The sequence below is a fragment of the Dipodomys merriami genome, unplaced genomic scaffold, assembly GCF_024711535.1.
Source record: "Dipodomys merriami isolate MVZ:Mamm:240054 unplaced genomic scaffold, mDipMer1.0.p SCAF_5, whole genome shotgun sequence".
NCBI classification, from domain to species: Eukaryota; Metazoa; Chordata; class Mammalia; order Rodentia; family Heteromyidae; genus Dipodomys; species Dipodomys merriami.
The window spans coordinates 59,573,826-59,587,767 of NW_027206068.1; the positions used below are offsets into that span (position 1 = coordinate 59,573,826).

Genomic DNA, 13,942 nt, shown 5'->3' on the forward strand with positions numbered 1-13,942 from the left:
GCAACAGAGATCATCTTTATGATCTTTATTATGATTTCATATGTCGTGTATGTCATGACATATGAAATAAACACATTAAAACTAAGGGTCTCAGCTGGATGCTGGTGGCTCATGCTTATAATCCTAGGTACTCAGGAGGGTGAGATCTGAGGATTGCCCTTAGAAGCCAGCCTAGACAGAAAGTCTGTGAGACTCTTATCTTCAATTAACCACCAAAAAAGCCAGAAGTGGAGTTGTGGCTCAAGTGGTAGAGCATTAGCCTTGAGGGGAAAAAAAAGCTCAGGGATAGTGCCCAGGCCCTGAGTTCAAGCCCCAGGACTAGAAGAAAGAAAAATAACAATGATTAGGGTCTCTTTTAAATGAATCATACAAAGAGTGAAAAAATGTAAAGCCACAAATTGTAAGAAAGTATCAACAACAAATTAAAGCAGACAAGGCCAAGTGCAGCTTGTTTCTACCAGAAACAAAAATATGAGCAACAATGAAAGGGACAATGGATATAAGACACAAAAAGAAATTTTATTAATACCTTAGCATATATTTACTGACACCTACATTATGCTGTGCAGTTTTAGTCTTGGAGTTTATTGATGAATAAATAAATAAATGTCCCTGCCCTCATGTAGATTACATTCCATCAAGGGAAAACAGACAAAAACAATAGATATTAGATATAAGCAAATTGTAAGCCAGGTATAGTGGTTCACACCTGTAATCCCCGCACTCTGGAGGTGAAGACAAGAGAATAACAAGTTTGAGCTAATGTGGGCTACATATGGAGACTCCATCAAAACAGAAAGAAAAAAAGGAAAGGGAAAAAGAGAAGAGAAAAGAAGTAGAAGGGGAGATGAAAGAGGGAAAGAAGAAAGGAAGGAAAGGGAAAAAGAATGAAAACGTAGAAGGCTAAAATGTTGTAGCAAAACCAAAATTAGAGCTAGAAAGGCTGGTAAAGAGTTGCAGAGCCCTGAGAGGGGGCAGTTGGACTTGTTATTAAAACAGATTAGCATAGGTCCGGTTGAGAAGGTGAGACTTGCACAAAGACCGGGAGTGAGGGAATAGTTCTGGGAAAGTAGCTGTAATTGGTGGTATGTAATGTGCACATACTCCCCACCCCACACATTCAATCCAATTAATTTTTTCCTTTTATACTTTAATTTTCAGGGTCTTGGTAATGATATATCTGGGTATTTTGTTTTGTTTTTTCTTTGTGTTGACTTGCTTGGAGTTTCCTGAACCTCTTAGCTCTTGAGATTGATGTTTTTCACCAAACCTAAGGGAGTTTTCAAACATAATTCTTGAAAATATTCATTTCTGCTCAGTTTTCTACCTTTTTTCTTTCTGATGCTCTACTTATATGATAGATTGTGTAATAATGCCCCTTGGGTCAGTGAGTCTCTGCTCTTTTTTCATTTTTGTCTTTTGTTTTTTAGTGCTTGGGATTGAACTGGATGTTGCATCAAGCGCTACATCCCAGCCTATCTCTGCTCATTCTAAAAAATCACTTTCCTCTGTGGTATTAAGATTGGATCACTTCTGCTTATTTAGAAGATTACTGACCTTTTGTTCTACAGACTTCAATATGATATTAAGTTATCCAATGAATTTTTAATTTTAGATATTGTAGTATTGAGCTGTAGAATTTCCATTGGGATCTGATTCCATTTTTTTCTGCCAAAGCTCCTATATACATTCATTCATTATTTATATCCTTTTCCTTTAAGCCTCCATAATAGTATTTAGAAGTCCATATCTACTAATTCTGACATGCCTATTACTTGGGGACATGTTTCTTTTGGCTTGCATTAATTATGAGTCTATTTTTCCTGCTTTTTTCTCATATCTAATTTCTCATATCTCATATCTCATTTCTTATTGTATGCTGGACATTGTGAATGGCACATAAGCTATTGAATGTGCTCTGGTAGACATTCTTGATCCTGGCAGTCTAAGTTTTTGTCTTTGCTATGCTTTCTTCCCTATACCCTAGAGCATAGTTTTGACTTTTTTTTTGCCAGTCCTGAGGCTTGAACTCAGGGCCTGGGTGCTGTCCTTGAGCCTCTTTATGCTCAAAGCTAGCACTCTACCACTTGAACTACAGTGTCACTTCTAGCTTTTTCTGAGTACTTTATTGGAGATAAGAATCTCATAGAGTTTCCTGCCCAGGCTGGCTTCAAACTGCAATCCTCAGATCTCAGTCTCCTGAGTAGCTAGAATTACAGGCGTGAGCTGCAGGCAGCCAGCAGTTGAGACTCTTCAGGTGTGGATTTTATGGGATTACTCTTGAACGCTTGAAGTACTTACTGAAGCATTTTACTACTCTTTATTCTCCAGGCCCTGCATCAGCTGCAGCCATCTCTTCAGCTAAGCCATGATTCGCTAAGCTTTGTGAGTTCTTGCCCTGTGCATAGCAACCCAGCCTGGAGCCAGCCACCCACCAGGGTCCCTTGTAGATACCACAGTCCTTCTTCTCACCATTCTGGAAGCTGTAAGTAGGGGACCATCTGTTTCTCTGTGCTCCCAAATATGCTCTTATCAGGACACAAATTGGATTAGTGCCTATCCTAACAACCTCATTTTCATTTAATCACCTCTTTTAAAGGCCTTATCTCCAAATACAGCCACATCCTGAGGTACTCAGAATTCGAATTTGAACATGTAAATTGAAGGAGGGAGGGATATAGGACTGAAGTAATCCCATCCTAGCTATCCTGGCCCTCAAATTCTAGCCACTTCCACAGCTTTGCTCTCTGTTCCATACGCACTGAAAAGTGTCCTGGATAGATATCTAAAGCAAGTAGAGGCTTCACCTCAAATATTTCCCCAGTCCCAATAACCTTAGTCCTGGGGCAAAGTTGCTGTATATGTTTTTGGTTTTTGTTTGTTTGTTTTGTTTGTTTTTTGTCAGTCATTGGGGCTTGAACTCTGGGCCTGAGCACTGTCCCTCAGCTCTTCAGCTCAAGCCTAGTGCTCTACTACTTGAGCCACAGGATTGTTTTCAGTTTCCTGGTGGTTTGCTGGAGATACAGTTTCATGGCCTTTCCTGCCCGGGCTGGCTGTGAACCTCGATCCTCAGATTCCTGAGTAGATAGGATTACAGGCCTGAGCCACCAGTACCTGGCTGTGTATGTTTTGTTGCTCCAGTTAGGAGGGCAAGTCCGATATCCAAGACTCCCATGTGATAAAAGCCCAACTCCAGCTTTTCACCTGCTGTGCCCCAGGTCCTGTACTCAGAATTATCCTCAATGCCGAACATTTTCCTGACCATACATGTGGGTTTATTTTTCCTCTCTGAAATGCCACAGTCTGGCTGTGGTGGCTCAGGAAGTGTCTGTCATCCAGTCACCTGCGTTGGGTCCCCCATCCCAGGGCAGCTCTGATCTCCCTTCCTACAGTGCTTGGGTTGAGATTGAAAATATCTTCCCTTCGCTTTTCCCACTTCCCTGTCGTCTCTCTGCTCCATATATTGCCCTGGAAAGAAGAAGGTCACATTTTCAAGGAGATACTTCTTTGATGGGGAGATAAGCAGAAATACAGAAGGAAGAGCACAGAGACGCTGGTGGGAATTCAGGAGAAGAGATGTGAGACAGAAGCTTGAGAAGGAAGGCAGGGAAGAGGCGCACATAGCTTTACTTCATGGCTGCACCTAGGCCTGTGCTTTTGGCCCCGGCTCTGAATATAATTTTTGAAGTCTTCCATCTGTGCACCAAGGATAATGCCACGACCTAGGGCCAGACTTGCTAAGAGTAGAGAAGACCTGAAAGCAGGGATTCTCTCCACCATGGGACAAAGGGGTTTAGGGGTGACTTTCCAGGTCCAGTATCTTCCCACTACCATCTCAGGAATTGCAGCCCAGGAAGCTGTGTTGGTCCCAGAGGACTCTTGACAAGACTAGCATGAGGTCAGTGTGCAGTGGGCAGGGCTGGGAGAATGACCACCTCCTCCAGAGGATGCTTTCCTGACAGCCAGACAACCAGCTCCCATTTCCCTGTCTTCCATTTCCCTGTCTCCACCTTCCTTCAGACCAGCTCTGGTTGCATTTGCTAGAGCCAGCTCCCAGCTACTTGACCAGTATTCTGGGCCCAGAACCATCTCTGGGAGCCGCTCCTGGAAGGTCCAACAGCACAACTCCCAGGACCACGTCTAGGTGTGCTATGCTCAGCAGTGGGGCCCATGCTGTTGTCGCCATTATTGTTACTTATTGTCCCCTCTGAGTTCAGAGAATGATGCTTCCAGGCTAGGTCTGCACTTATTTTGTCAAAGGGCTGGGGGCATCCAGGGAGAAATGTCCACATGGCCCTCCTTACTTAGAGAACCCCAACGAAGGGTGACAGCTTTTGAGTTTGAGGCCCTCCCCTCCCCTCCCAGTCCAAATTCCCTGATACAGGGAGTTTGGGGAGGAGTGTAGAGTGGGAGTGGGAGGTTGGCTTTTCATTAGCATCGGAAAGGAAGGAGCCAGGAAACTAAGAATATTAATAGAACAGAATGCTATAAATGGCACCATCTCAATTCATACATCATTCAAGTACACAATAGTTATTTAAAATCTAAACATTTCCTGAACAAGAATAAGATTCCGATGTTAAATCACACAAGTATTACTCTCTTTAGCTTAATTTTATGGCTAATGTAACCATGAAGACAATAGGAACTTATAATAGATCTGGAAAATATTATTACTGAGTTGATAAAATAATATAAATACTGGCTATAGATTAGTAACACTTAGATAAGAAATATTTCCATTTTAATATGAACTAAGGAAAACAAATACTTAATGGAGAAGATTACAAAGGGGTAATTTATTGCCATGCAGTGACAAAGCAAGAAATATGAGGCTGAAATGAGGGAAGATATATAAAAGTCACATACCTGGTGGTGAAGTCACAACATAAAAATTTCCAAGAGTTCAATTACAGTGTCTTGTCTGTTTCCTATTGCTATAACAAAATACTGGAGACAAGGTAATTTGCAAAGTAAAGAGGTTTCCTTTGGCTCACAGTCCTGGAAGTTCTGGAGCCAGGTGCTATCATCTTTGAAGTTTCTGGTCAGGGCTCCATGCTGCTCTGTGCACAGTAGAAAGTGGAAGTGAGTCCCTGTGTGGAAGACAGGAAGAGAACAGAGTTCACCTGCTTTGTAACAATCCACTTTTTTGAGAACCACTCTAGTCTCCAGATAAAGGCATTAATGTCTTAAAGGCCTTGCCTCCCAACACAACTACATGAAGATCCAAATTTTGACATGGATTTTTGTGGGTACAAACACATCCAAACCAGAGTACAAAGGAATCAATGATATGCTTCTCTCCCGGAGCTCGCTGGGAAGGGAGGGTCATTTGAGGCTGTAACAGTTTTAACAGGAACACACAGTCCTTATAAGGAAGGTTTGGCTGTCAGTTGCTACTTACAAAAACCCTCTGTCACTTGTAGAGCTGGGAGTAGGCCCGAGCAATGAGATAGCGATATGGCTCTCTGAATAAGGCCTTTAAGCCCAAACCAGAAGTTGAGATGAGGTCTCACCCAGTTCTCCTCCACAGTATTGTCCCCTTGGAGCCTAGGTCTCAATACCTCACTGCCTCTTTCTCAGGCCTGCCAGAAGTTTAGCCATGTGCACTCTGTTTGTTTTTTTTTTTTTTGTCGGTCGTGGGGCTTGAACTCTGGGCCTGGGCGTTGTCCCTCAGCTCTTCAGCTCAAGGCGAGCGCTCTACCACTTGAGCCACAGCGCCACTTCCGGTTTTTCTGGTGGTTTATTGGAGATAGGAGTCTCACGGTCTTTCTTGCCCGGGCTGGCTTTGAACCGCGATCCTCAGATCTCAGCCTCCTGAGTAGCTAGGATTACAGGCGTGAGCCACCAGCGCCCGGCCTTGCCATGTGCACTCTGTTTGCCATGACTTCCTTTCTTTCTCTTGCTCAGGTTTCTGGTCTCTCCCCAGCCTCCCTCTGCATGGAAGCAGGGGACAGAGGGCCCCCACTGTAGAGAATGGGGCCTACTGTTCTACCTGTCCCCCGGTGGTAAAACATGGCTGTTCACGAAGAATTTCCCCACAGACATTGGCCAACCACCCTCCTTCTATTACCCTGAATCTTAGAACAGGGCCTGGATCCAGAGTGTGCCTCTAGCATCCTGTCTCTACACCCTCCTACCTTCTCTCTCTTTCCTTCCTCTCTCCCTTCTTTCCCTTCTTTCTTCTCTCTTTTCTTGACATCCCATCAACATGAATTATGAGTGCTGGGTATATATAGCAGTTAGCAAGAGAGACAAGACTTCTCTCCTTGAGGAGTTACAGTCCAATGGGGACAGGCAGACATTATACAAACCAACCAAACAAACAAACCCATCACGTATTTGCAAGAGGAGATTAAGTTCAAAAAAAGGAGTCCAGGGTACTGTGCTGTGGACTAACAGGGTAGATTTAATTTGGGTGCTCCTGGAAGGTCTCTTAGCGGGAGTGGTAATTAAGCTCCCTGCTTCAGGCTCCGGGGGAGCTATCCGGGCAGAGTGAGAGAGGCTGTGTGCCTGGCAGAGGGGACAGCAAGGTCAAAGACCCCGAGGCAAGCTTAGAGTGTTCAAGGAGCTGAGAGAATGCCAATCAGGCCAGAGCATCCAGAGACAGGGAAAGATTGGCACAGGAAAAACCTAGGGAGCCGCCAGGTGATCATACATGATTTAATTTGGGGAATGGCAAGAAACCACTTAAGGATTTTCATTTTACTTTTTTTTTTTTAAGAGCTGGGAGAACCAAAGCAGATTTGCATTTAAAGATCTGTTGCAGATTGGTGTGGAAGGAAGGGTGTGGGGAGGCCTGGAAGGGAGCCACTGTCACCCCCCCCCACAAAGGTCTCCAGGGCACCCCGTGTCCCCCACAGAGTAGGAGGGGGGGTAGGATCCAGTGTGCATTCAAGAGACATTTAGGCATTTGACTTTGAGATATATTAAAAGTAGGGGATGAAGAAGAGGCAGTGCCGTGGTGCCCTCCATTTTTTGGGTAGCCAGGAAGATGGAGGCTTCCTTCTCTGGGATGGTTCACCCTTTCTTTCTTCAGTGGGTCAGACATGCTCCTGTTTGCCATTAAGTGACATTAGCACTGGCCTTTGACAAAGGAGCTGTGGGCCATCCCAGGTCATCCGGGCCGTGGGCAGAACTGGGCCTAGAATCCAAGGGGCTTGACCTATACCAAGAGTGCAGCCCCTTGCCTTGTCCACCAGCAGGATCATAGCTCTGAGTTTCCGGGCTCAAGGAAGAGGGATCCTCTCCCTGTGGGCTCAGGAGGCCACACCTTGGCGGCTTGGAGAGGCTTCTCCTCTCCCACATCCTCAGGGCAGATTTCTTTATTGGAGATGTCCACACCACTGAGACAGTGCCAAGGAGCACATCAGCACAGTGACCCCCAGATCTCCTTCAGCTTCTATTTCTTTGTTCCTCTGTCACTTTTGCTTTTCACATACAATTCTCATTATCAAGTCCTGTACCTTAAAAATCTACAGTGCCATTGAATGTCCCCTGCACGTCGTGGGTCTCTAACATCCGTTAGATTGGACTGCATGAGGAATATGACTTAACCACCTTACCCCCCTCCTGGGACTGCCCTGTCCTCATCACGGGGACCCCCTCTCCCCAGCCCCCTCTGGCCCCATTCTTGAGTATGACCTCTCGTACATTTGCTACACCAGTATCTTCCTTCCATCCTCTGGGCCAGCTTGTGCCCAATACTACTCACCAGAATGACAAGAACATTTCTGTTTTCTTCCCTACCAGCAGCTCTCCCTCTTCAGGTCAACTTCACAAATCTTTCCTGCTCAAAACCTTCTGTCCATGGACCTGCTGGAAGAAATATAAATTCATCAACATGGCCTGAAGACTAAGCTTTGTGTATGTGTGTGTGTGTGTGTGTGTGTGTGTGTTTGTGTGTGCACACATGTGTGCATGCCAGTGCTGGGGCTTGAACTCAAGGCCTAGGCTCTGTCCCTGAGCATTTTTACTCAGAGCTGGAGTTCCATTACTTGAACTACAGATCTATTTCCATATATATATATATATATATATATATATATATATATATATATATATTTGGTGGTTAATTGGAGATAAGAGTCTCACAGACTTTCCTGACTGGGCTGGCTTTGAACTTCAGTCCTCAGATCTCAGCCTCTTGAATAGCTAGGATTACAGGTGTGAGCCACCAGCATCCAGAAGGCTTTTTTACCTTTTTGCTCATTTCTCTCTTGCTACTCCTACAAACCAGCTCCACTGCTGTATGCTTGTGCTTCCAGCCTTTCCCATTTCCATCTTTGTTCTCCACCTCCCTTGTCTACTCTGCCATCTCCCCACATGGCTCAAACATGACTTTGGAGAAGCTTCCTAGTCTCCTTCCCTTCACCCCTTTCCGCCTTGTGCTCTCCTTCCTGGGCTCTTCCAATACTGGGACCCCCTCCCAGCACCTGCCATCACCACCCGCTTTTCCCCCGTCATTTGTGCCAATGTAGAGGTTACCCAGGACAGAGGCCCAGCTCCAGGAGAGGCCAGTTAGCTCACAGGATGGTTTGTTGTTGGAGGTACTTAAGCCTCCAGAGAGAGCTGTTTCCACTGCCCTCTCTTCTGGAAGCCCCTGGGAGGCCGAGTCTGTGACAGGCCCATCTCTGGCACGGGGCATGTCACGTACAGGTTCTCATTCGATCTCTGCCAGCACAGCAAAGTGAATGAAGGGCCCTGCTGGAAGGATGTGGGGAAAGGGATTATGGCAGGGTTGGTAGAGATGTAGCAGGGAGGGATTTGGAGAAAGCAGAGGGGAAGAGGATGATGATGAGGGCTTTCTGAGAAAGGGAGAGGAAAGGAATTTCTAGGGTGCAGAGGGGAGAATAGTAGGGTTGGAGAGAGACAGGACTGGACTTCGAGGAGGGGCAGAGCCTGATCTGATGAGGTTGGCCTGACTGAGCAGAACTGGGAAAACAGGATGGGGCAGATGTTTGGGGTGGAGGGAGAACTAGCGAGGATGTTAGTGCTGGGGCCCCTCTCCCATTCCCACCTGCAGGGAAGTTGCCTGAGGAAAGCCCTTTCCAGAACTCTGCCTGTAAGGGAGGAGCTAGAGCCGGAGGGGGAGGCATGGAGCACCCCCCTCCCCCCGCCATTCCATGTTTCATGCCTGTCGAATCCCAGAGGAGCACTGGGAAGCTGACACACTTATTCCCAGAGGGATGCAGAACCATGGCAGGACAAGTTGGGCTGGCCCTGGGGGAGTCAGTGGCAGAGAGTGGGGGGTCTGAGCAGCCTTCTGAACAGAACCTGGGGACTACTGAGGTGCAGTGCTCAGTCCCAGCTCACTCTGAACCTGTGGGTTGGGCCCACCCATCTGAGCACTGCAGAGAGCTGCGTCAGCCATCTTTGGACAACTGGCTAGCTGAGGAAGTGGAGCAGGCTGAAACCTGGCGTTTCTCTGCCTTCCATGCTGTCTAGGATAAGACTCTGTTTGGGCTGGTGGCATTCTGCTTCTTCCCCCTCTCTTCCTCCTCACCCCTGGGAGTGAACTTTTTCCTCCTCCATATCCTGTTCCACACAATCCCCACTTCAGTGCCCCAAGCCTTATGTGTCTTCTTCCTTCAGTGCAGTGAACTCTAAGGAAGGGCTTGGCTGGCAGACATTTTTACCTCCACCAGAAGAAGTTTCCCTTGTTTCCTGTTTGCAAGGAGAGCTTCCTGTTAGAGCCAGAGGGAGCAGTTTGGAAGGCAGGAGTGGAGGTGATGAGAAAGGGAACTTTCTTATAGACTCTTCCTCACATGCAGGGAGGCCCATCCCCCCAGCCTGGAGTGAAGGACTGTCTGGAAAACTTCTTCAGGGTCACTGGTTTAAAAGGAAAAGTTAGGAATTCCAGGATTTGTTTTTTGTCAGTTCTGGGAGTTCAACTCAGGGCCTGGGTGCTGCCACTTAGCTCTTTTGCTCAAGGTTAGTGCCGTACCACTTTGAACCACAGCAACACTTCTTGTTTTTGAGTGATTACTTGGAGATAAGAGTCTCATGGAGACTTTTTTCTGCCTGGGCTGGCTTCGAACCATGATCCTCAGATCTCAGACTCCTGAGTACCTAGGATTATAGGTGTGAGCCACCAGCATCTGGCATGGATTTAGTTTAGTTTTTTTTTGGTTTGTTTTTGTTCGGTCATGGGGCTTGAACTCTGGGCCTGGGCGCTGTCCCTCAGCTCTTCAGCTCAAGGCTAGAGCTCTACCACTTGAGCCACAGCGCCACTTCTGGCTTTTTCTGCCTATGTGGTGGTGAGGAATTGAACCTAGGGCCTCATGCATCCAAGGCAAGCACTCCACCACTGAGCCACCTTCCCAGGCCGTATATTCAGTTTTAACAAAGGTAGATACCTAGCTACAGGAAGACTCATGCTCAGAGCTGCTCTGTTAATAGAGCAACAGGAATGTGGGCCAGACTGACTTCCTTGCCAGCATGTACGTGACAGTGCAGGAAACAAAGTGAATAAGATCTCAGAGGAGGGGCCTACAAAGAGGATGACTGCGTGTCTAATTGCTTCACACATCCAAGTGCTTCCTAAAGTTGCCAAGCACAGAGACTTGTGTGGTGACTGTGCATTCTCTTACTAAGTACCTACTGAGCACTTATTATGTGCCTGGCACATCTCCAGATGCAGAGAACACAGCAACGACTAAGACAAAGTCTCTTCTCATGGCAACACGTTCTAAAATAAAATCTCAAAAAAGAAGGTAAAAGCAGAGGGAGAGAGAGAGAGAGTCACAGAGAGAGAGAGAGAGACAGACAGACAGACAGAAAGGGAGAAAGAGAGAGAGATTAAAGAGAGCAATTAGAAATTGACTCACTCACAATTATGGAGATGACAAATCCCAAGATCTACAGTCTGCAACCTGGAGACCCAGGAGAACAGATGGTATGGTGTGTGTGTGTGTGTGTGTGTGTGTGTGTGTGTGTGTGTGTGTGTGTGTGTGTGTGTGTGTGTGTGTATGTGTGTGTGTGTGTGTGTGTGTGTGTGTGTTTTCCAGTCCTGGGGTTTGAACTCAGGGCCTAAGCAAAGGCCCTGACCTTTTTTGGCTAGCACTCTACCACTTGAGTCACAGCTCCACTTCCGTCTTTGTTGTTTTCCCCAACAGTTTATTGGAGATAAGACTCTTATGAACATTCCTGCGTGAGCTGGCTTCAAACTGCTATCCTCGGATCTCAGCCTCCTGAGTAGCCAGGATTACAGGTATGAGCCACTGGCGCCTGGCATGATGATATAGTTGAAGTCCCAGGTCAAACAACAGACTTGAGACGGAGAAGAGCCAATTATTCAGTTCAAGTCTGAAAGCAAGAAAGAAAAAATGTTGTTCTCGCCTGAAGACAAGTCAGGGAATGAATTCTTCTACTCCTTTTTGTTGTATGTAGGCCTTCAAGGCTGGGGTGAGACCCATGCTTATTAGCGAGGGCTGTGAGTTTTGCTGATCTACCAATTCAAATGTTAATCCCAGGGGAAAAGAGATGTATTCGGAATAATGTTTGGATTCTTGAAGGAAGAGTGAAGGAAAGGGAGGGGAGAGGAGGGATAGGCGAGGATGTTGAAAAAGTGACAATGATCAAGATACATTGTATTTTGTTAAATGGCAACTCCTTTGTGCAAGTACTTAAGACAATTAGAAAAAAAGTGTTTAAAGAATAATGTTTGGCCCAGTGGCTGGGTGCTCTGTGGCTTAGCCGAATTAACCACTGCTGAAAGTAACCAATTTGAAAAAGGCCCCTGGGGAGATGTGGGGATGAGTTGTGAGGATATACAGAAGACCTACCCAGGCAAAGGTGACAGAAGGTGCAAAGGTCCTGAGGCAAAGCGTGGCGGGCAGTACAAGAGTCAGCACAGGGTTGGAATGGGGCAGGGTGGGTACAAGGTAATATATGGCTTCCTCAGCCACCATACAGAACATGAGTTTTGTTGTTTTGTTTTTTTCTGAGAGAGGAAAATACTGGGTGGCAAGGGTGGGGAGGCTTTAAGCAGAGGCAGAACTGATTGACAGCCCCGCTGTGGTGTGTGTTGTTTGTTGGTTCTTTTTGAAACAGGATCTTGGTATGTAACCTGCGCTGTCCTCTGTAGTCCTGTCTGGTCTCCACCTCGGGATCCTCCCGACTCAGCCTCATCACACTTAGACTCTGATTTCATTTTTTATGGATCGCTCTGGGTTGGACACTGGACCGTGGGGCTCAAACGTGGAAACAAGAAGATCGATTAGGAGGTGAGAGACTCTGAATGGTGAAGAGGTGACGAACCCAGTGATATTTGCTGATGAAAGGGAGATGTGGTGGGGTGGTGGGGGTGGGGGGGAGTCTGAGGTTTGCCCTTTGGCTGGCTTTTCTGATGTAGGAACCAGTGATTCCTCAGGGAAAGTCCTCAGGTGCTGTGCAGGTCTGTAGTGAGCACTTGGTAAATAGCAGCATGGGGACTGGAGACTGGGCTGGAGAAGCCTGGGAAGGGAAGGCTGCGGGGGTGGGGCTGGCTGCAGCCACTGTCCACCCTGTGGAAGACAGCAGTCCCACCGCGTGACACAGCTGTCCTGCTTCTTCTGGCCACCTTAGGTTTGAGACCTCACCCTGGAGAACACCTGGAAAAGGGAGGACTCCCCCAGCTTGTTCCTGAAAGTAAGTCCCTTGGGAGACGACGTAGGCCACCTGAATCACACAGGGACCTTGCCTGTCTCCGCTGTCGCTGGACCCTGCTCCTTCACATCCCATATTCTGCTCCCTTCCCTGGACAGACGCCTGCCCAGCCATGTCTCCAGGCTGTGTTGGGAGTGTGGGAAAGCATGGAGCCACCCTCTCTAGCAGGGCCCTGGATGCCTCCCTGACCCCTTCCACAGGATCAAGAGATGGGCCATCTGGGGCCCAGAGACACAAACCATCCACTCTGCAACCCTCCAGTGTTGGCCCCGCTGTGGCCCCCTCCGCTCTCCCTCACTGTGGGCCACAGGTAGGGCAGGTTAGACCCAGGCTGGCTGCTGGGGGACTCATCGGAAGCTTTGCTGAGCCCCAGGGGGAGTGGAAGCTGTACCAAGACTTTCTGGAATGGCTGTTCCGGGGGGTGGGAGGTTAGGCCAGGCCCTATATGGCCTGGCTTGGAATTTCAGTTTTCACCCGGACGGGTGTCCACTAAGTCCAACAGGGGGCCCGTGGCTGCAGCTCAGGGCTGCCTGCCTGGTGTCCTCATCCACAATGGCATCTTTCTCTGCTGTTTGGAGATTCCAGGCGAGTGCCCAGTGGAAACTGAGGTGCTGATGCTGCAGAACCCAGAGCCTACAGGACAACCTTGGTCACACACACCAGCTGACTGAGCCTGGGTCACAGTGGGAGGCTGGAGGAGCCTCTGAGGCGGGGAGGGGGTAGGGAAACGGGAACAGAAGGGGAAGTGTGGGTTCAAGCAGCACCCTGCATGGCGGTGGGCCCGCTCTACCCTCTACCCGTGGTCCAGGTAAGAAGGAGGGATTGCACCTGGGATTTCAGCGGCTGACCTGCCTGGGTGCTGAGGTCCCCCCCCAACTCCATCTCTCTCTGCTCCCCACCCTTTCCCCCCCCCCCAGGCTTTGCCTCCTTAGCCAGCGGACCTCCAGGTTAACAATGCAAGCTGAGCCCTCGAGGGGACCCACCCTCCACTCCAGCCCTCCCACCATGTTGGAGCTGCTGTCTTCCTTGGATCTTTTTGCGGTCTGGGCTTGCTGTTCCTCTCAATAGCAGTCAGGAAGCCCTTACCCCAAAAAGTATCTACGGGAGGCCTGGTCCACACAGGAGATCCCTGAGGGCTCCAGGTAAGTCATACCCCAAACCTCAGAACTGAGAGCACAGCTGTGGTGTGCTGGGCGACCCTAGGTCAAGGGCTGAGGCTCTCTGTGCTTTATTGACTCCACACCCTCTGCCATTGCCTACGGGGCAGTGTCCTTTGTGAGTCTCCCCAAGGAAG

At 48.0% G+C, this 13,942-nt stretch overlaps 1 long non-coding RNA gene across 3 annotated transcripts in view; it reads left to right on the forward strand.

Moving 5' to 3' along the window:
- Positions 1-13,942, forward strand: part of LOC138809768 (uncharacterized) — a 53,442-nt gene that overhangs the window by 21,715 nt on the left and 17,785 nt on the right. For all 3 annotated transcript variants that reach the window (XR_011366939.1, XR_011366937.1, XR_011366940.1), the window contains exons 2-5: positions 2,332-2,485; positions 11,118-11,212; positions 12,055-12,227; positions 12,568-12,630. This is a non-coding gene — a long non-coding RNA (uncharacterized lncRNA). The remainder of the gene's footprint in view (positions 1-2,331; positions 2,486-11,117; positions 11,213-12,054; positions 12,228-12,567; positions 12,631-13,942) is intronic.